We start from the raw sequence: 22759 nt of genomic DNA on the forward strand, positions 1-22759 counted from the left end.
AAAAAAAAAAAAAAAAAAAAAGATATGTGGTTTAGGAAGATGAAGTTCACTATTTAAGGTCACAAATCAAGTGTGGAGTAGAGTTGCAACCCAGATCCAGACATTCTTTCTGACATGATCTCTCATTATCTTTTTTCTTGTATTCATTGGTTGCTAAATCTATTTCTTCTTCATAAAAAAAGCTAATGATCATATTATTGCAACACCATACTCTCTATACTACAACTATATATACTTACTTTAGAAAGCTAAGATTATTCATGTAAGACTAAACAACACATAGGCCCTTCATAATATGCTCCTAATCTTCCCTTCTTGTCTTCCTGTCTGTCTCCTGGTCCCACTTCCTCCCGACTTTATGTATGCCTGAGTCTTTTCATGATCTTCTCTCTTCCTAGAGTTTGTTTTCACTTCCTGCCAGGAAAAAAAAATAAGTACCCTTTTTAAATAAGCAAACTCAAATATTATTTGCTCCATAAAGCCTTCCCAATATCTATTCCATAAGCCTTTTCCAACATCTCCACTTTCCTACTAACAGATCATATATCCTGTTGCTTTAAAATTCCACTGAGAGATCATATATCCTACTGCTTTCAAATTCTTTCTCCTTGCTAGATTGCGAGATGCTTACTGGCAGAATCCATGCTAGATACTGGGAACACAAGGATTAAAACCACAACCCTTGTACTCAAGAGGTTTCTAGTACACTAGTAAGTAAAAAATATAAACAATTATGGTACAGGTCTGATGTAGAAAACATATTTCTATTTAATTGACTTGAATTACAGTTGCACAAATTTTGTGTTGTAACCAAGATTATGTTACATATGATGAATAATTTAAGTAACCAAAAGTTGACTCAGGTTGACTAGAGAAGTAAAAGCACATACAAAAGAGAACAGGAAGAAATAAAACTGTAAAGATGGAATGGGAGAGAAGATACTGAGTTAACTGAAGTATTCGCTTAATGCAGAAAGAAGATGTTTGAGGAAAGGAAGTTGAATTAGTTGAAGACATTTTTGGTAACAAGAGTCATGAAGGTTACAGTTGCCAGAAATGAAAAAAAAAAGGACTGATTATGGAGTATTTATTAAATACTCATACTCGCTGTTTGAAGTAGAAACTAAGAGGAATCAGAGGATCAAAGCGGTTGGTTATGACTTGCTCAGCTAGTAACTGCAAGTGCCAAAATTCAAACTGTGGAATATTTCAAAGTCCGCCCTTTCTACATTCAATTTTGGCCTAAATCCAAGGAGGTAGTGTCCACAGAATTAGCTAGAAATTACTTATTTCCTAAAGGATCAAAGTCCCAAAAAACTCTGTATGATCCCAAGGCTGCTCATATGGTAATAGTGGATAAATTTCACTTTATAGTCTAATCAACTAATCGACTTTAGGACAGCAAATATGAATGACATGAAGGTGCCTTGGGAACCATCAAGTCCTACCTCTTATTTTGAGACTAATTGAAAACACTGAGGCCCAGCAGTTGAATCATATAGATTGTTAAAAGAAGTTCTGGGAAGAAATGAAATACAAAAGCTTGGTTTCTAAGGCTGAATATCATGAGAAACTATCATGTTGTCCTGTGTGAGTGAGCTCCACGATGCCAGGTATCTTGTCTCTTTTTTGGTCAATAGTATCTCAGTACCTAGGAGAGTTTATGGTACTATAACTAGCACATAGTGAACACTTAAAAAAAAAAGGTGCTCAAATAACACGGCTTAGTGAAGGAATTAATGGGTTCATATATGGAAATGTGTGTAAAGTGGGTGCAAGCATGCAATTAAATGGAAAACTGGTCATATTTAGTTAGATGTTACTAAATTTATTTTTATTTGCCATTTGGATCACATGATTTTCTCCTTTAAACATCCCAGTGACATTATAAATGTTTTATGTAGCAAGGTCTTTGTCTTCAAATGCCTTCACCAGGAATTAAGAGTTTAGTATACTATCAATGAATAGAATTTACAAAGTACCCTTTGGGCAGAATCATTAAGGAATTAAGGGAAGTTTTTAAACATATTGAGAAATAACTCAAAAGATTCTGAAAATAAAGGATAATATGAATATTTCATCCTTATCTTAGTTTCGGGGGGTGGGGAACAGAGAAGCAATATTTCATTTCTAAAACCATGTTCCCATGAAGCTGAGCAGAAGGACTGCTTATAACATAATTTTCCAGCCAAATTCCCAAAGGGCCCCCAACAGGCTTTCTCAATTTGTGGGCGCTGTCCTCTAACAATCTATTTCTTTCCAGACTCTCCTTGGAAACCAAAGATTTATGTCATTCTCTTCATATTTTAAAATGAAATTGTTCCAGGTTAAAGAAATTATGAAAACTGAAAGCCTGTCTTTATCCAAGAACCAACACCGCCTGGACAAATAATTTATGAATACACCCTATTCTGGAGGTATCATCAATGCCTTTGCCTCTGTAGCACTCTTACCATTAATTGGACATTTCCAGAAATCAAGATCACTTCAGGCATTTGTGAAGATGAGCTGTGCTTAGACATAGGCTTAAAAAGAAAAGGTAAATAAATACTCTGTCAGGTTATATGGGGGAAGCAGACCCTCCCTTTTATAAATAACGTATACATTTGCTTAAACTCCAGAGTAAAGGAAAAGTCTCATGGACTGAAAACATTTTTTAAAAAATGAATATTCACTAAGCAATCCTGAAATGCTTTCTGCTCTCTGAATACATTCAAACAAGTAGGTATCACAGCATTTCATTGATAGCTTATCAAACCACAGAATAGAACAGGAGGACAGAATACAAAGGGCATTCTTAAGGGAGCACCATCATGATTGTTCTGTAAAAACATATGAACATATTGCTATAAACTCATCTTCACAGGAAGTCACCCAGCTTAATAAGCACAGACCTGCAAGTTAATATTAAAATTCACTTTGATTTCAGCAGCAGCAAAGCTGATCCAACTAGGAGCTATTACATAAAACCCTTATTGTCATATTCGTCATCAGCACTCTCAATAGAGACCACTGCCAGCACCAAGAAGCCAACTCTCAGTTCACCTCAGGAAACAGGCTACACAGACGACCGTCCCAATAACAATGCAGCAGTGAGATGGCCCTGTTTATTTTATCAGAATGGCACTCCCTTAATTTTTCAATTCTCTTTATTGATGTCCTTTTTCATGTATAGGTCTATTAGATTCGACTTCCTTTACTGTCCTCCCAGGAATTGGTGCATGCCAACTACAATAAGTTGTTTTGACAACTTGTCTAGCTATACAATACTCTGTTTCTTTCCCTCTGCAGTCTTTTTGGCTTCAAATGAGTGCCTTCAAAATATAGTAGAAACTATCCAACCAAACTATGCTACAAGGGAGAAGAGCTTTCTATGTGTAAGCAATGTCCTGCCCAAACTACAGTCTTTCATGTGCTCCCAGTCCTCTTTCTTTTCCTATTTATTTTTATGGATAAATCCCCCTTGCTATCTTGTCTACTCCTATCTTAATAAGGAATGACTGCCGTGACTACCCCCATCTAGCTATGCCATTCACCGCCAGCACCTCTGCTCTCCTCATGTGCTTCAAGAAGAACTGATTAGCACTTTGCATAATTAACCTGATTAGCACTGTGCATAATCAAACTGATTAGCACTTTGCATAATTAAAAAGAAATAATAATAATAACAATAATAAGCACTAAGTAATATCAAAAGCTGTTAGTCCCACAGCCCTTTGGTTACCTCCAAGATTAGTTCAGTGCAGCATATTTTGCACCTTCACATTGAAATCTTTTCTTTAACTCAAAAGTCAAGAAAATAAATTAAAATACTTGCAATCCACAGACTCATTATGGTTTTCATATCCATACCAGTTACCAAAATAATCAGTTTCTTATCCATACACATCTCCCTCAGTTTGGGTCTTACATATTTTACCCATGTTAAAATGGAGAAAATTGGCATACAAAACCAAATCAATAAAAAATATTTAGAATAAAATTAGAAAACAAGATATATGATGCTTATAGAAGCATATAGAGAGTTATATAGAACTATATACTATAGAATTATAACTATATATAGAACTATATATATATATATAGAACTATAACTGTATAGTATATAGTTCTATATAACTCTCTCTTGTGTTCCTTCTGGGTGACAATGAGGCACATGGAAAGAACTGGACAATCTATCAGGAAAACCTGGCTATGACATTTAATGGCTAAGTGATTTCACTTTTTGGAACCTCAGTTCCCTCTTCTGCAAAATTAAAATAATAACACCAATTCTGCTACCTCAATAGTTGTAATTAAAATAATAATTTAGGAAGGTGCTTTGTGAACTGTAAGACACTTTACATACATGAGGTATTCCATTCTAGGTCTCTAAATCTCCTAACCCCCAAATTTTATTTCACACCATGGACAATATTATACACTATGAATAATAAATTTTAGGCTTGGTGCAGTGGCTCATACCTGTAACCCCAGCACTTTGGGAGGCCAAAGCAGGAAGATCACTTGAGGTCAGGAGTTCAAGACCAGCCTGGGCAAAATAACGAGTTCCCCATCTCTACAAAATTTTTTTAAAAATTAGCGGGGTTTGTTGGCATCCACCTGTAGTTTGTTTCTTTTCTAAATTTTTTACTTCTCATAAGTCATTGGGGAACAGGTGGTGTTTGGTTACATGAGTAAATTCTTTAGTGGTGATTTGTGAGATTTTGGTGCACCCATCACTTGAGCAGTATACACCGCACACAATTTGTAGTCTTTTATCCCTCACATCCTTTCCCCCTGAGTCCCCAAAGTCCATTGTGTCATTCTTATGCCTTTGCATCCTCATACTCAGCAGGCTGAGGCAGAAGGATCGCTTGAGCCTAACAGTTCAAGGTTGCAGTAAGCTAAGAAGGTGCCACCACACTCCTGTCTGGGCAACAGAGCAACACCCCATCTCTAAAAAAATAAGATAAAATAAAAATTGTATTTATAATGCATTACAATTAAAAAGTTATAAAGTCCTGTTGCATGCTTTGCCTTACGTCTTATTCAGGGCTGAATGTGACTAAAATTTTGACTTGGAGTTAAAACTGGACTCTAGTAATTATTGTTTCCATCACAGCTCTCATTTGTGTTTCTGCGGAGGTTAAAATCAAGCTGTTGCTGGAAATTCACAAGAGAGTAGAAGAAAATCTAGTACATTACTATTAATTTGGGACTACAACATAGAGAATTCTGCAACTCTGCTTTTCTCCACCCCACCATAGCCAACCATCTGTTCCTTACCAACTTTGAGGCTTAGTTCAGTTCCACTTTCCTCCAAGAAACCATGTATGATACTCATAGGTTGGAAATTCTTTCTCTCTCATTCTTCCATAATATTTTATCTCATGCTTCCATAGTACAGTGTACTATGTATTAAATATGTGTATATTTATATTTATCTGATACCTTTAGTAGATTAGCTGCTCCTAAAGAAACTATGCTGCCTATTCATCTTTGCCCCAGAAATAGCTGCCACAATAAATAATGTAGTGTTGAACACTCAACACCTTTGTTACAGTTGACTTAAGGAAATTGGATGGTAAAATATTTTTTTCACCAGGCATTTACCGTATAATTGTTAAATGTAAGCCTGAGAAATTGTTTCAATAACTATATGCTAAAGAATAGAAAGGTGTTTGACATACCCATAACTACTTAACCATTAAAACCAATCATTCACTTATTAAAAATAGATATGAGTGCTAGTAAACACTAGGCATTGTGCTAAACACTGAATACAGCATTGATAAGGTTTAAAAGGAACTGTTGGTTCCTCTCAAGGAGCTTATAGTCTAGGTATCTTTTAAGAAGCTCATATTAGAGAGACTGGAGTGGAATAGTGTGGAAAGGAAACCTTAAAATAGCAAGATACACACCACGGAGCCACTAAGCCTCTATCAACCTACGGGATAGGAACCCAAATAAGCAGTCAGTGTTCTTCGGCAAATCATTCATTTTACAATTCATTTAATTCAAGAAGGAAAATGCTGCTGTGGAGATTATTCAAGTCCAAATGTTCCTGGTGAAGGTGCTTCCAGTAATTCTGGGAAAGAAGCCAATCTCCTAGTTTTATATGTAAATATTTTTAAAACACACACACATATATAAGCACAAAGGAAAGGTCAGGAAGACGTAAGTCTTTTAAAATCTATTTTAATAAATTTTCTATAACTGTCCACAAAAGTTTGGGCTTTTTTGTAGCCTTACATTTTCTTTTACACAATACACCTGCTTTTTTTCCCTAAACTAAATATTTCTTCCATCTAATGACTCTCTTTATTAGACAGCATCTAATTTGCATACATTTACATACAATTTAACTGCTAGCTTGTGAGAACAAAGAAATGGCTCTGTATTGTACTGAAGGACAATACTCAGTAAAGGAAGGTATAAAAACCAACCAGCTTGGTGACTGTGTAGGCTCTTTGTTTCAGATATACCAGGCTCCCTCTCTCTCTTTTAACATACCATTTAAAAGGGGCAAAAATTATTTCATCAAACAACGAAAAAAAGAAACAGCCCTACTTTGTTTAACTGTCCATTTCCTCTCCAGCTTAGTTACTACAATTCAGGGGTCCAAGTTCCCTGAATCTACTACAATTTCCTCTATTATATTTGATAGATTTAATCCCTTTATCTATTTTTGTTTCGTGTCTCATTCCTAAAACAACCTGAGATTCCACTGTGATAAAGCTCTGTTCTGATGCTAATTTGTGCTGCCATTGGCCTTGTCCCCAAGCAGGCAGGGTAGAATATGGCATCATGCTCTCCAGTGAACAATGCATACACTTACCCTTAACAGGTTAATAGATTTTATTGAGACTTTGGGTCTTTATCATATGAACCAGCTCTTCAAAAAGAAATGGTTTTCAGCATCTACTGGAGAGATGATGGAAAAGAAGACTTGAATATAGGGAGGGAAATGGTAAAAGAGATGTTAGGGGTAAAAGAGTACTTGAGTCAAATGTTTCTCCACTCAGCAATGCTATCCCTTTGTAAGTCTCCAAACCTGCATGACTCTTGGAGAATAAAAAAAAAAAAAAAAAGAACTGAAAACCAGGGACCCTTGACTCTCCTTTGAAAGTAAATTCACATACTCTGTGACACAGGGTGAGTCACTATGACTCTTCTCTCTGTAGCTCTCATCCTTGACACATGGAAAAGGAGATTATGGAAAGCAATCTTGAAGAGGTTTGTTCAGCGTTTTGTAAATATTAACTATTGAAAACACACAAAATAACTAATAAAGCTGTGGTCACAACCAACTGAAAATAAACACTAGGTACATTCAAGTTTCTGAAATGCCACGTCTAAAATATCACACAAAAAAGAAGTATGGTATACAAAAATGCTTCAAGATTATAAGAAGTTATACAAATGTAAAATAGGACATAAGGGCAAACTGAAAATTTTAAAGCCAGGTACGAATTGGCACCAAAGGCTCGATAGAATTACCATCCATATGTGGGTGCTGCAAATGGTCATGGGAGATGCATTTCCTTGGACATATAATTAACATTATTAATTTGGCCTATTTTCTGCATCTGATAATGCATATTTACAATTTTAGTGACCCAAAGAAGTGTGAACTTGTCAGTGATAAGTGAAGAAATTCTACCACTCTGTGGGGCTGCAGAATGCTCACATAATTTGGAACCTTTAGCAGCCAAACAGATTGCACAATCTCAACTAGCGATCTTGAAGCATGTCTGATTTTCCACCTGGTGAGAAGAAGCCTGAGTTATCGGGACCGTATGAGTGCTGGAGTGCTGGCATAGACCAACTCTGCCAACTTGTTAACCCATAAACAATTATGAATAATGATCAAAAGAGCACTTAAAAGAAATAATTAGACACTGCACTTTAAAAAAACCCTCAGTAGTGACTAAAATCTAGTCACTAGAATGAGTAGTCAGGAGGTTGTTGATCCTCCAAAAACCATGGCTTAGTTCTAAAAACAGCCTTAAATTGCAGAGAACCTGACCCTGACCTTCAAATCCCTTGCTCCATGAGGAAATGAGACTACCGTCTCCTGAGTGCTGTAGTGTCTGTTCTTTCAGAGACTGTTAGTAAGTTTTACAACACAATTCCTGTTTCTAAGGCTCATTAGATCTTTCTTCTTTATACAGATTTGAGATAGTACTTGTTTTCGTGTGATAGAATTATCTGTTGGTATCCGACATCAGACCTATTTTCTACACTCTAACATATTAAATTCTGCCTTGTTTGTTTCTAAAGCACCTCTTAATACCAACTCAGCCAACATCACCTGTGCTGGAGGTGGTTAAGATCCACCTCCCCAATGCATGTTACCACGGTGACAAAGTAGTGACCTAATTTACACACACCTGCTGGGTTAATTGGGCCAAAATGAAAGATGATATATATGCTCAAAATCCAAAACTGATTTTTTTCCTCAAAATGAAATATTTGATTTTTAAAAAATTAGCAGTTTCTAAAGCTAAGTAACATACTCCAGGTGTGCATTTGCCAGTTAATGTACCCTGAATGTTTCATGACACTTGAGAGGCAAAATATATTGAGTGATGAATACATATCTTTCATGTATTTTCTGTGTGCAATGATTAGTATGAGTAAGTGGTCTCGATCACTGAATGTGATTGAAGGGTCAGGCCACTGCCTTAAAGCAAACAAGGACATCTCAACTGTGCCAAGTTAGCACGCAGAGTCTGGGCCGCCTTTGAAAATGCAAGTTTGCTTTGGAGAAAGCTGTTCTCCATAGCCTGAGGCAGCCTGCAACATCTCTTAGACAAAAACATCACTTACCTCTGCTTGACCTCTTCCCACCTTTGTGTACTCATTCTTGCCAGACCACTGAGAGTTTTTCTTTGAACCATATTAAGTTTTATGCCAAGAACTGATGAGGATATGAACAAATAGATACTTTCAGATACTGCTGGGACAGACACAGCAATGTGTAAATGGTATAGCTAAATGCATCAAAACCTCTAAAATACATATATCTTTGACTCAATTATTATACTTAAGTATTTACCTGATGACATAATCAGGGATGTTTATAAAAAATATTGTCACAATAATATTCATCGTAATTTATGTTTACTAGAGAAAAATTGGAAGCATGTACAAAAATAAGAGATTGGCTAGGTAAATTATAACACATCCATTGTATGGAATACTATATAATCAATAAAAAAAGTCATGTCACAAAAAATATTGACAGAAACAAATATTCATAATATATTGCTAGTTGAAAAATCAGAATCATAACCTTGCATAATCCTATGTTGTTACATGCATACATACATATATACACCAAAATACTAATAACTTTTTCTTTAAGTGGTAATAGTAATATCAATGGCAATTTTCTTGTCTGCTTTCTGTCCTTTTGTGTTTACCAAATAGTTTTACATTGATAGTGTACTACTTTTAGAAGAGAAATATAATTATTATATTAAAAATAAAAGGAAGAGTAGGAAAAAAGTTAAATGACATTTCCTAATCCCTCTCTCCTAGTTATATTTCACATTTCACCTATACTTACTTCTCTCCTTGTCAACTACAGATATAAATATAATACATGTTAAACTGGACAATGCTTTTTTATTGCTGAATACTCAACTTTTCTAGCTCAATGGATCTTTCACTTATTTACAACCCTTAGAAAGAGTCTCCAATATGCTTTTATGCTTACAAAACCATGTGAAATAATTGCCTTTTAATAACAATGATTACTTCAAGTGAACTTTTCAAGGTACAAATAAATCTATTTATCACTAAGCTATTGTGTCCCGCTTAAATTACAACTTTCACATTTTGATTTCATTTGTACAGATACAGGGTCTTACTGATAAGTAAGTGCTTTGCTAAGTAAGTAAAATTAATATTACCATATGAACTGGATTTAGTGTCGCAGCCCATGCGACTGTGAAGCGGGATTGCTGTGTAAAGAGGTAGTCTGCACTAAGGGGGTTGTTGGGATGGGTGATTCGCCGATGGATGTCGGTGTGACTGATTTGCGAATCATTGCCTTTGAAATTAGCAAAATGAGGGCGGGCCGCGCCTGAGATGTAACTATCGTTTATAAGCAAGATGTTTTTTGGGAGGTGTTCGGCCTATAGTTCCACCAAGAATAGACCCCACCCCCAGGACTGTTGAGTACAGTAAAAAAAATGTCCAAAGTTTGGTAGCCATTTACATTCGGTCCGGCACGCGCGAATAGAGCCGTGTCTTTTGATACCTTGAGGCAGCATCCCGTGCCCCCTTACAAAACCTAAAAAGCTTCACAAAGCTTTCAGAAAAATCTAAAATTCACAAGAATTCAAAGAATTAAAAAATTGATGCTCTTATTTCAAGTGATAAAATTAAACTTTATTTTCACTCTCAAAAATAAGTTTTGGTTGAATCAAAGATGTAAATATTATGAGGCTAAATCATAAATGTGCTAGAAGAAAATCTGAGTAATTTTTTTGGTGTAAGAATTTTTCTAAGCCATAAAGGAAATGATTGAAAAATGAGTGGTCACTTCAGCAGCACATATACTAAAACTGGAAATGACTGAAAAATGAAACTACATAAAACAATTTTCTACACATACAAAACTCAAAAAGCAAATTAATAAGCAAGAAATATGTTTAACACATACTACAGGAAATTTATTTTTCATAATATACAGAGGCTATACAAACCAATAAAGTATTTTAAAAGTCAGTAGAAAATATAGAAAAGTATTACAGCCAATTCACAAAAAAAGTAAAAAAAGTGTAAATGGCCAGTGAAATTTTAATATGTTGTTTACTCTAACTCATAAGTAAAGAAATGTAAATCAAAACAATGGTGAAATATCATTTTCACTTTTCTGATTAGAAAAATTTGCTAAAGCCCAGTACTGATGAGGCTGTGAGAAAGCAGGAATTCTCATATGATGTTGTTACATGTATGTGTCAGAAAAATGTTTTGAAGGCAAATTTTTAACAGGCATCAAAATTTTAATTATATAAACATATCTAAGAAAGTATGCTATGTGGATATTAAAATAAAAACAAGGATATATTTAGAAAGCTGTTTTATAATATTTTTAAACAGCAAAGAAACTGTAAATAACCAAATTTCCATAAATAGGCAGTGGTTAAATACATTTTGTGACATCCATAAAATGGAAATATTAAGTAGCTGTTTAAAAAGTGGAAAAGATAAAGTATAATATACCAAAATATAAACACTATATCTAGAATATATAAAATCTCTAAGACATGGCATTAAGAAAAAAGTACAAATGTATTTGAACAGTATGATTCCCTTTCTGTTTTAAATTAAAGGTATATAGATACATTTCTCTACACAAATACAGTTGAAACTTTTATCTCTGGTGAATAGTACTATCAGTTGGTAAAGACATACTTTTCATTTTATATCCTTGTGTACCATTCAAACTTTTTTTTGACCCTGTGAGTACATTTTAAAAATACAAATAGCACAAAGATTGTTCAGTGTAATGGTAAATGGTGAAAGGTATATACATGGAAATAAAGAGTACTGGACTGTTAAATTTCTCATTCTAGACTTGTCTAGTCCCACAGTAAATCATTCAACTTCACTGGGTTTCCATTTCCTCATTTGTAAAATAATAACTACATTAGTTCAAAGAATAATCCATAAGTTACCTTATAGTTTTAACAGTACATACTTTTGTGTGTTAATAATCCAATACAGAATGGTGGAAAAATATGTTTGAGACTTAAATATCCATTTTGAGCACCTATGCCTACTACAATAAACAAATCTCTACTTGGTATTTTGTATGTAGACTGTAGCCATGTCTTTATAACAAAAGCAAACAATATACACACTGAACATTCTGGCTCATTGAATAAACTAAATATTATCTTAAAGACTATCCCCATGCACAAGTACCTCTGGGTGTCAATGGTTTAGTTCTGTCAAGGTGTTAAAACAAGACTATCAAACAAGACTGATCAGAAATGTATTACTTACATACTTTACTGCCAACTTAAAGCTGCAGCCACCAAGCTGATTCGTTGAATCTATCCTTGACATACGCTCTCATATAAACAAAATGTCAAAATATCAAAATTCATTTATAATTCAGGTATATATTGCCACAAGCACTCTTAATATGTTTTTGATGATAGTGCATGCTCACAGTTAAAATAGTAATACCTATCTTTTTTTAAATTTGTGGCACTTGAGGCTTCAGTATATTAATGGCCTTCTTCCACTGTGACTTAATATTCCTATCATTTGGATACATATTTTAAAGCAAAATCTCTCAATCATTATTGAGATGACAAATTATATGGTCATATCAGTTAGATATAGGAAAGTGTGCACTGTGGTATTTCTAAGAAAATAAGTAGTCCATTTCTCCATTTCTGGGTTCCATTGCGATAAGGATAGAACCATGGGAATTTCCTTGGTAGGATTCAAGGGTATAACTGGCAAGAATAGTTTTGTTTGTAAATTAGGATGTGGCTAAAGCCTACTAAAAGTATATTGATAAATTTTAGTATCTGTAGTGAAAAAAAGTTAGACTCTCATACAGAAAAATCTAACAATTTCTGAAACTATTACCTGACTGTGTTTTTCAAATGTTCAGAGTACTTCCTTGTGCATTTTTTCACATAGTATCAGCCTGGGTCATGGTAATACTATTATCTGGTATAACATCAAGCAATGGGAAAATAATGTGGTGAATGAAAAGTTGATTAGACACATTAAACTCAGGAAAATTCAATCAAAGATAATCCGTTTCAATGATTTACTACCATACATCTTTGCTTAGTTATGAATAAAAAAATTTTGAATGAAGCTTTTGGTGAAATTTCGGTTTCAAGATGAAAGTTGAAATGAGAAAAATAGATTTCCCGTGCTCACCTCAAGTGGAGAGATAACTATATATTCCGAAAAAGTTCTATGTTAAATCTTGGGCTCCTATGAAACTAATCAAAAGAAATCAGTTTAACCCTTTATTTTCAGTTTCACTCTTGATATATGGAAAAGGAGGAAAAGGGCTGATATTACTACTTGAAGAAGTGATTTACCAAAGGGAGAAATGATGACTCAAAAATCCCTCTAGCTTCTCTAACAAACCCTGGTACCAGAGCAGACAATGAAATTGCTAGGGAGAGCTAAGAGTAGCAATGAATTCAATTCCTCCCTTTGTGGCCAAACTTAGTACAGATTTCAGAAATAACAAAATTTTAGGTGATATGGTTAAAATTTATGGGATATGGCAAAGTTTAAGGAGATAAGGTTAAGCATTTTTAATCCATTCCCAAATTCTTACTATGGCTATATTTAATACCAGGATAAAGAGGAGGATCAACTGGTTGCCCCTGAAGATGCAGACTTCCCAATTGTACATTGTTAATAGTTGACAGAACACTCCTCCCTTGTCACAGTTACTCTCTCACACACACTCTCTCACACACACACACACACCTTAGATGCACAACCCTGCATAACCTGTAATGATTTAGAGATTGCATTTCTTGTAAGCGAGATCTTCCCTTGAATGACTCCTTCACGTTATTCAAGTCTTAGAATTCAAACTTTATTTCCTCAAAAAGGCCACCTACACCCTGCCCCCGGATTACCAGTCATTCTTTATCCTTTTTGTTGTAGTTGTGCTTCATGAATAGCACTTACCACTTCTTGAATGGATCTTATTTATGCATTTGTTAATTTGTTTAGTGTCTCTCTCTGGGTCTTCTAGTTCAGAGCTCTGTCTCTAGTGCCTGGGATCAACTGAACTGTAATCGTTTACTCATGATAGAAGAGTAATCCACACCAGAAAGAAATCTGCTATCTAACAAAAGAATAGTTTCTTCTCTTTGTTATTTTTGGCAACAGATACAAGACAAACTAAAATAGGTTAATTCAATTAATGTGTTTTGGGTGCAAATCCCAGTCTGGTATTATCAAAGGCATATTTTTACATTTAACTATATTACCATTTCAGGGATTACTTACTTTTCATTTTCATTTATATTTCATCCTTTCTTTTCTGGCAGGGAAGCCTAAGCTCATTTGTAAAATTTTTCTGTCCTATGAGCATACAATTATATTTTATCCAGAACAGAAGTGCACCAAAAGGGCTGAAAGTTAGAGAAACTGTTCAGTAGATGAGACCTATAATACTGGTTCTGATTAATTCATATAATCACTCTATTAATTATCTATGTTTAAAATTCAAATGGTTGGCTTATTGAGCATTCTTAAAGAAAACGTACTTGTAATATCCCAAAACCATGAGGTGGAAAGGGTCAACAAATGCTTCCAATTATATCCCAATTCTTTTAGGAATGGTTTACTTCACCTTCTGCTACCTCTACCCACTCACCATAAAAGTGGTCTGCTCCTTACTTACAAGGGGAAAAACACAAAGATTTCCTGCAGTTTGAGAATCAACTTGGGAGAAGTAGAAAAAACAGGTGTCTGAGTTGAGCAGAGCTGAGTTTAGTCCTGTCTCAGCCACTTACTGGTTATTTAAAGTTAAAAATTAACCTTCTGAGCCTTGGCCTTGCTGTTTTAATCTAGACCTGGATATTCATGATTCCAGTGTTCATTTAATGGATGTGTATTTGTATGTGTGGCCATATCCATAGTTCTCTAATAAAGACCTGGCCGATGCTAAGTACAGAAATTAGATGGATTACCTCGTGGTCTCAACATGCAATCATCTAGCATGATTTTTGTCCATCTATGACACAAAATTTCAATTGTATACTTGACTTATAGAATCTAGAGATCATTATGAAAAACATTTTCTGCAACTCATGATTTATTTAGGTCACAAGTAATGTTATGTGAAAGTGCCATGGACTATAAAAGTGTATTTGCAATCTCAACACACATGGATTCACAGAAAAGATGGATGATACCAATGTCAGTTTTTCGTTCTGCAGTCCATCTGCAGAGTTAGTGACTGTTGGTTACCTATTCTATACCTCAACTTTGTCATCTATAGTGAGAAGTTTCAGTAGTTAAAAAAAGTATGACAGAAAATGATTCATAATTCCATGAAATTCATAAAATATACTAAGGTGCTAACGCAACAAGTATTCTAAAAACAGAGGACAGAATAAACTTTGTCAACTACCGAGGGGAAAAATAATTAACATGTTAGCATATGTCTTAGTCTCTTTTCTGTTGCTTATAACAGAATATTTGAAACTCAGCAATTTATAAGAAAGGAAATTTATTTCTTATAGTTGGAGGCTGGGAAGTCCAAGGTTGAGGGGGCAAAACTGGTGAAAGCCTTCTTGCTGTGACAACTCTCTAGAGAGTCCTGAGATAACGCAGGACATCACATGGCAAGGGGGCAGACTGTGCTACCGCAGGTCTCTCTTTATCCTCCTATAAAGCTACCAGTCCCACTCCCATGATAACCCATTAATTCATTAACTCAAGAAAAGACTCATCCATTCATGGGCCCTCATGACCCACCTCTTAAAGGCCCCAGCTTTCAATAGTGCCACACTGGGGCTTAACTTTCAACATGAGCTTTGGAGGGGACAAATATTCAAACAATAGCAGTGTGTAAATAAGCCTTCCAAAGATATTTACTACAGAAAAATAAAATTACTCTCTATAGTAGGTTGAATTTTGACTAGAGTCCCCAAAATGTCCTGTTCACCTGGAACCTCAGAATGTAACATTCTTGGGAGATAAGGTTCTTGCAGATGCAACTAATAAGAATCATCAGATAAAATTACCCTGGATTTAAGGTGGGCCCTAAATCCAATAACTGATATGCTTTTAATAGGAGGAGAGGACACAGAGAGATACATACAGAGGGGAAGGTCCTGTAAAGATGAAGGCAGAGTTTGATGTGATAGTGCCAAAAGCCAAAGAATACCTGGGACCATCAGAAGTTGGAAGAGCCAGGGAAAGATTTTCACGGCGAGCCTTCAGAGGGAATGTGGCCCTGCTATGTTTTGATTTCTGATTTCTAGCCTCCAGAACTATGAGAGAATAAATTTCTGTTGTTTTTAAGTCACCCAGTTTAACATAATTTACTACAGCAGCCATAGGTAACTAGTACACTTTCCCTGTACTCTCTAGGACTAAAACAGAGGAAGAGGTACAGCTGTTTTACAAGCGTAAATAGTGATCTCAAAGCCCCCAGTTGATAGCAGCACAGAAGGACAAATAAAAATCAGTGAGAAAACTTAGAGGTTGCAGTGATGGTTTCTGGTAGTAGCAAGCCTCAAACGAAATGTACTGTCCTCTATTTGGAGTTGTTCCCTCTTAAATCCAATGCAGATGTCCTCCAAAAGTGATACATCTTCTAATCCAATCCTTTCAAGCAAGCCAGAAACTGATCTTAAAGTGGAATTGGTCATTAAAAAAAAGAAAAGAAAAGAAAAGAAAATTAATAGGCTGGGTGCAGTGGCTCCTGCCTGTAAATCCGGCACTTTAGGAGGCTGAGGCAGGAGGACTGCTGGAGCCCAGGAGTTTGAGACCAGCATGGGCAACATAGTGAGACTCCCATTTCTACAAAAAAATTTAAAAATCTGCTGAGCATGGTGGTACACACCTGTAGTCCCAGCTACTGGGGAAGCTGAGATGGGAGGATTGCTTGAGCCTGGGAGGTTGAGACTGCAGTGAGCCATGATCATGCCACTGCACTCCAGCCTGGGTGATAAAGTGAGGCCTTTATATTTTTAAAAATTCAAGCGGTATATTGATATAAATAATTAATATTTGACAATGATATGTGCTCAATAGCAAAAGTATCCTGGACATTACTTAATTGGACATAAATCAGTTCACAAATAAAAAATTATTTATGTTTCTGAAGAACTTGATTCAGATAGTATATATACTAACTTTTTATCAATAGAAATTTAAATATAATATCAATAACAAATTTACACAGAGGAAAATCAATTTTCTTTCCGTCTGGAGTGTATTGCTATCATGACACTTGGCAAAGACCCTAATAAGTATACAGAGCATGGCTTAAGGCATCAGACCAGCATGATTAAAGATTATGTTTGAATTGTCTCCTGATATACAGAATTAACCATTTCTTAAGTAATACTAAACTCAGCTATCCTATTTGCTACACAAATATAAGCCATTATAAAAGCAACATTTTAGTTAATTTTCATTATCTCTATTTTCTGTGCATATCGTTATGTAGTTACACTTAAATCTTAAATTTCAGATAGTCCTACCTTATTTAATTTTTTATCGTTAAAAAGTCATAAACTGTGGTATAATCCTCTTTTGATATGCTTTACAAAATATAAGAATGAAATATAGTGTAAAAGTTCAAATACTTTTACAAATTTATTTTAAATAGTTTAAGAAATATATTTTGAAAATATATTTCACGCAAATATGAATGTGTGAAATATCTATTCACACATTTTACCCTAAATGTAGAGGAATCTTTTGTTTAGAAAATAGAAATTGTATTCATAATTTCCCTTAAAGACTCTCAAAACCATAAGGATGATACATGCAGATATTAACTATTAGATATTACATGCTTAAAAGAGGAAAGAATGAAAACATTAACTTCCTAGGAAACTGCAATATCAAATTTTTTTCTTTTGGTTTTTTAACTTAAGAGGTGTGCATTCATTACTTAATTAATTAGTCACCAAATATTCTAAAGGTGGGGACAAAAGGTTCTTACAACTCAGAGATGAATCTATTTATATTTGACTTTTTTTCTCAGACACTGGTCTCCTAACACTTTATAAGTTCAGTGAGATGTGAATATAGATAATTAGGGTATTCCTATATAATCAGGTAGAAAGTGAATGCATTTGTGCCAGTAGCTACAATAATTTGAATTAAATGAATGAAAGAATAAAAAATAAATCATAAAAAGGCACTGTTTTGGGGTTGGTATAAAACATTGACTTTTAATACATAAATTATTTATATTAAGCAGTTATATTACAAATGACAGAGAATTGTTATTGAGGTACAAATAGCTCAACAGTAAATATTAGCCATGACTAGGTTATAGGGTGTTTCTGGAATTCTTGCTTCTTTTTAGATTACTATAATGCTCTACTCAAGGTGTAAAGTAAATCTGCAATAGCTAGAGCAAATAATAAGTGGTAGGAAAAAAAGGACCTATACAGAAGATCATATTTATCTGAAACATGGTTTCAGAATAGCATTATGATTATGATGACTAATGAGAGGAGGAAGAAGAAGAGATGTTTTAAATTTTAAAGTGCTTTGATACGTTGTCACCTCTAATTTACAGATGAGGAAACAGCACAAAAGCACATGAAGGTCTGCCTATATCTCACAGCCAATAAGTGATAATGGAGAAACTTAAATCCTTCTCTTCTATTTCTAAACCCTGTACTCTTTCTACTCTATTATATTGTATCTTTATTCCCTGAAACCAGAGATATGTATTAACAGTATAATTCTTAAATACTACAGTTAAAATAGAAATTCCTCCAAGCCAGTTTTGAAAGCACCACAGTATTTATAAAATAAAATCAGCTTCTTAAAATTATTGTTCTTTCATTTTCTTATATAAATTTAAAAGAATAAAAACTTCTTTGAGTTCCCCTATATTCCTCATACAGAATTTTGGCAGTGATAATCTGCACCCAAAATTGTGCAGTAAATTGTGTATATGAATGAAAACAATAAGAACCTACAGAAACACCTGGGAGATCAAATTCGGATAGGATGGTCTGAGTAGCGTAGGGACATGGATGAAGTTAGAAACCATCATTCTGAGCAAACCATCACAAGGACAGAAAACCAAACACCGCATGTTCTCACTCACAGGTGGGAAATGAACAATGAGAACACTTGGACACAGGAAATGGAACATCACACACTGGGGCCTGTCGTGGGGTGGGGGAAGGGGGGAGGGATAGCATTAGGAGATACACCTAATGTAAATGATAAGTTAACAGGTGCAGCACACCAATATGGAACATATATATATATATATATGTAACAAACCTGCACGTTGTGCACATGTACCCTAGAACTTAAAGTATAATTTAAAAAAAGAAGAAAAAAATATTACATTTCACAGTTTACAGTCTAGCAGAGGAGAGAAACATTAAACTAATAATTATATGACCACTTATTTGTGTATACCTGAGGTCTACTCTTTATCTTTGACTATGCCATATAATTCCAGTCTTAACTCATTTGTACACATTACTCAGTTTGGCAATGCTTGATGTTCTCCTTTCTTATTTCCTCATGTCCTATGTTTCATGCTTTTTTCAAGGCCCAGCTTAAGTTCAGTCTCTTCCCAGCAGTTCACAGAGATCTCTGCCTCCACTAAATATGTTTAGCACTTAATGATATTTTTTCAACAATGGCAAATGGGTTTCCTATTACATGAAACTTCCAACAATTGGTAATGGTTGTCTAAAGTATTGTCTTCAGAGGGACTCTGAGGTCAAGTTTTGGTGTAGAGACAGAGACAGCCATAACGGATTAGTGTTGTCTCATGGACAGTGAAGGAGAGACAGGGGATGCTGAATTTAGAACATTGACTTCACAACTAGACTGCCTAACTTAAAAAAAAAAAGTCTGTAGCATTCATTTTACAACAAATCCAGGTCTCGAGCATGCAATTTGACACTGAGAGCGCCTTATTTTATTTTTTTAAAAACCTGTATCATATCTCCTCAAATATCATAAGAGTCTTGCAGTCAGTACCATAGATACTTCTCTGTGCTCACAGCATGTAGTCATGCCTTGCAACACAGGCATCTGCTGATGACAATAAATTACCATTTTAGAATTCACTCTTATTACCATTATTTGTGAACTCCATTTATGTCATAGCTTCTCTCAAAATATTATCAATATTAAACCCATTTTATAAAAGCTTTGCAACATAAGCTATAAAATGTAAGTAAATATGTTGTCTTTATTATGACTGGATTCAAATTAAACATTAGGATATTGATAACACTTAACGATTAAATATATGCCTGCCAAATAATAAAATGAAACAAAGAGAAGATAAACAACTACTTTTAAATAAGTTCAAACATTTTTTAAAATCCAGTCAGAGTGGTGGCTCACGCCTGTAATCCTAGCATTTTGGGAGACCCAGGCGGGTGGACTGCCTGAGCTCAGGAGTTTGAGACCAGCCTGGGCAACACGGTGAAACCCTGTCTCTACTAAAATACAAAAAATTAGCCGGGTGTGGTGGCATGTGCCTGTAGTCCCAGCTATTCAGGAGGCTGAGGCCGGAGAATTGTTTGAAGCCAGGAAGTGGAGGTTGCAGTGAGCTGAGATTGCGCCACTGCACTCCAGCCTGGGCGACAGAGCAAGACTCCATCTCCAAAAAAATCCAAGTCTGTGTATTTCAAAATATATTTTACATACTTATTATGTCCAAAATTTTATCTTTTAGTATACTTCATTTTCCTGCACATAGTAAGTGTTGAAGAAATCCACGGCGGTTAGTTTAGACCTTATATTAGAGAGATAGCTCCATTTTACATTCCCTCTTGCTAAGGAAGTGTATTCATCATATTCCATAACAGCTCACAGTTTGTTATACATTAACTGCTTATTCTCTGTGCCAATAAGACTGTGCTGGAACAGCAAATGAATTTGGTGCATTCATTTAAATGATTCTGCAAACCACAGGCTACCCAGTTGTCTAATGATAAGAGAGCCCCAAAGCCACCTGATCACCATTATACTCCCTTATTTTTTTGGATTTGCATGGTCAGTACTGTCAGGATCTGAATACGGAGAAGAATGAGAAGTAAAAGTATACCTCAGACCTAATCATGAAAAGGGATTTTATTAATTTCGGCACCAGTGATGATGTGGCTAGGTTGGAAGGGGAATGGGATATAAGATCTGGAGTGCTTTATCTGCTCCAAGACCAGTGCTGGTTTTGGCACTTCTCTCACTCTAGTGAGTTGCAAAAAAACAAGCAGGTGCTAGCAATCTGAGAGACCACATGCCAGCTACAGCTGCTTCAGACTGATTCAATTACATCTGCCTGAATAGTCCCAGGACATCAAACCAGTTGAAGAGATCCATAGGTTGCAAGGAGACTTTGTCTACCTGATGTACAACTGTCTCTGAGATAATCACCTGCAAATTTCCAGGTTGTGATATAAAGTGATCATTCCATCACCAGGCATGAGAGAAAAGACGGGGGAATGCGATGTTTTATTCACTTTAAAATTAAAAATTGGTTGTAGAAAGCACAAAAGGCCCCTTTGAATTTAAATCTGAAAGTCACTGAGGCCTTATGGATACCTTGAAACAGCCCAATTTTGTGAGAACATTTCCCAAATCATTGGGTACAGCACATTTACAGAACATGCTCTTGGGATCCGGACTTCGCTCCAAACCTTGTTTGTACAAAAAGGGGCCAAGCAGCTGGGAAATTCTGGAGTGGAGTGTGTCCTCATTAGTTCCCATCTGCCACCAGAACTCAGCTCATGGCAAGTTTGGCTAAGTCCTGGTGTACTCAGGTCCAAATGTGGGTCAGTTTTAATTACACTATACAGAATTCAGTGTGCAGTTTTAAAATCCTTATTATACAGCACAGAGGAATGGGCAGCTCTCCAGCTAATCAATTTTTTAAAAGTACATATATAAAAATTTTAAACCAGGCTAGACAGACAGTGGGTGGAAAAAAAATCTTTAAATGAGTACAAGGGTTACTTAAGAGAATTATTAGTGAAATTGGGTCATGAACAAGTTCTGCTTTAAAACTTCAAAGCGAGAAACAAACTGTTTTCATTGGTAAGATGGAAAACTTATATAAGGTACACGATGTGCCTGGCTCTTTAGCGTGAATAACAACAAGCCTGCGGCCAGGGTGTAGTACACACCTACAAGTGAGCTGGCTTTCATGTAAGCAGAAATGTTGCCCATTTTGTGACTCTTCACTCCATCCCCTTTCAGTGTTTATCACTTATGGCAAAGATTGGATAAAAGAAAAAAAATCACAAGCTACCTGGTAAATAGTGAAAAAACAAAGATGAGGAAGGGGAGTGAGAGAGAGAGAAAAGGACAGTAGAAAGCACATGTGCTGAGTAGCCGACTCTGGGCATGACTTGTCTCTCAGTGTCATCCATACAAATGGGGGCCAGAATCAACCCTTGTAGTCTATGCTCAGATTCCACCCTGTCCAAAAGCTTTATCAAGTTCAGGAGTGCTAAAACACTAAGCCTTCAAAGACAATTGTCAGTAAAACACTCAAGAGTAAACACGTCGGCAGTCAATGATTAGGCATTTATGCGCCATTTTTGACAGATAAAATGTCCCTTGGCACAAGTTCTAATGACAACAACAACAAAAAAACAAAAAAATCTCAAATGTTCAAAGTATCTTTGGGCTTTTGACTGAGTTGTTATCAGGTTTATCCATTTAAAAAGCAGCATGGGATGCTAGGTTCAAATACCAGCATTGAATATTTACACGCTATATGACTTTGGACAAATTGCTTATCCTCTCTGACTTTTGTTTTCTCACCTGCAAAATGGGGAAATAACATCTTCCTCATAGGGCTGTTGCAAGGATCATAAAACATATATACACACACATATATTGGATATGTACATATCTATATATACATACATGCATATATATATATACACACTCACATAAATGTGCATATATATATATATATATATATATATAAAATCTGGAACATGAAAGTCACTCAATAAATGTTAACTATTATTAATCCAATTATGATGAACTAAATTTTGTTACCCAACCCCTCCAAAAC

General features: G+C 35.3%; 1 protein-coding gene and 1 long non-coding RNA gene across 2 annotated transcripts in view; one reads left to right on the forward strand and one right to left on the reverse strand.

The window, feature by feature from the left end:
- Positions 1 to 22759, reverse strand: part of ZBTB20 (zinc finger and BTB domain containing 20) — an 804541-nt gene that overhangs the window by 561904 nt on the left and 219878 nt on the right. The gene's annotated exons all lie outside the window — the stretch shown is intronic.
- LOC108517859 (uncharacterized) lies at positions 1450 to 5003 on the forward strand. The gene is made up of 3 exons (XR_001882226.1): positions 1450 to 1613; positions 2327 to 2539; positions 4835 to 5003. It is a non-coding gene; the product is annotated as an uncharacterized LOC108517859 (long non-coding RNA).

This window comes from Rhinopithecus bieti, unplaced genomic scaffold (assembly GCF_001698545.2).
Source record: "Rhinopithecus bieti isolate Rb0 unplaced genomic scaffold, ASM169854v2 scaffold_41114, whole genome shotgun sequence".
NCBI classification, from domain to species: Eukaryota; Metazoa; Chordata; class Mammalia; order Primates; family Cercopithecidae; genus Rhinopithecus; species Rhinopithecus bieti.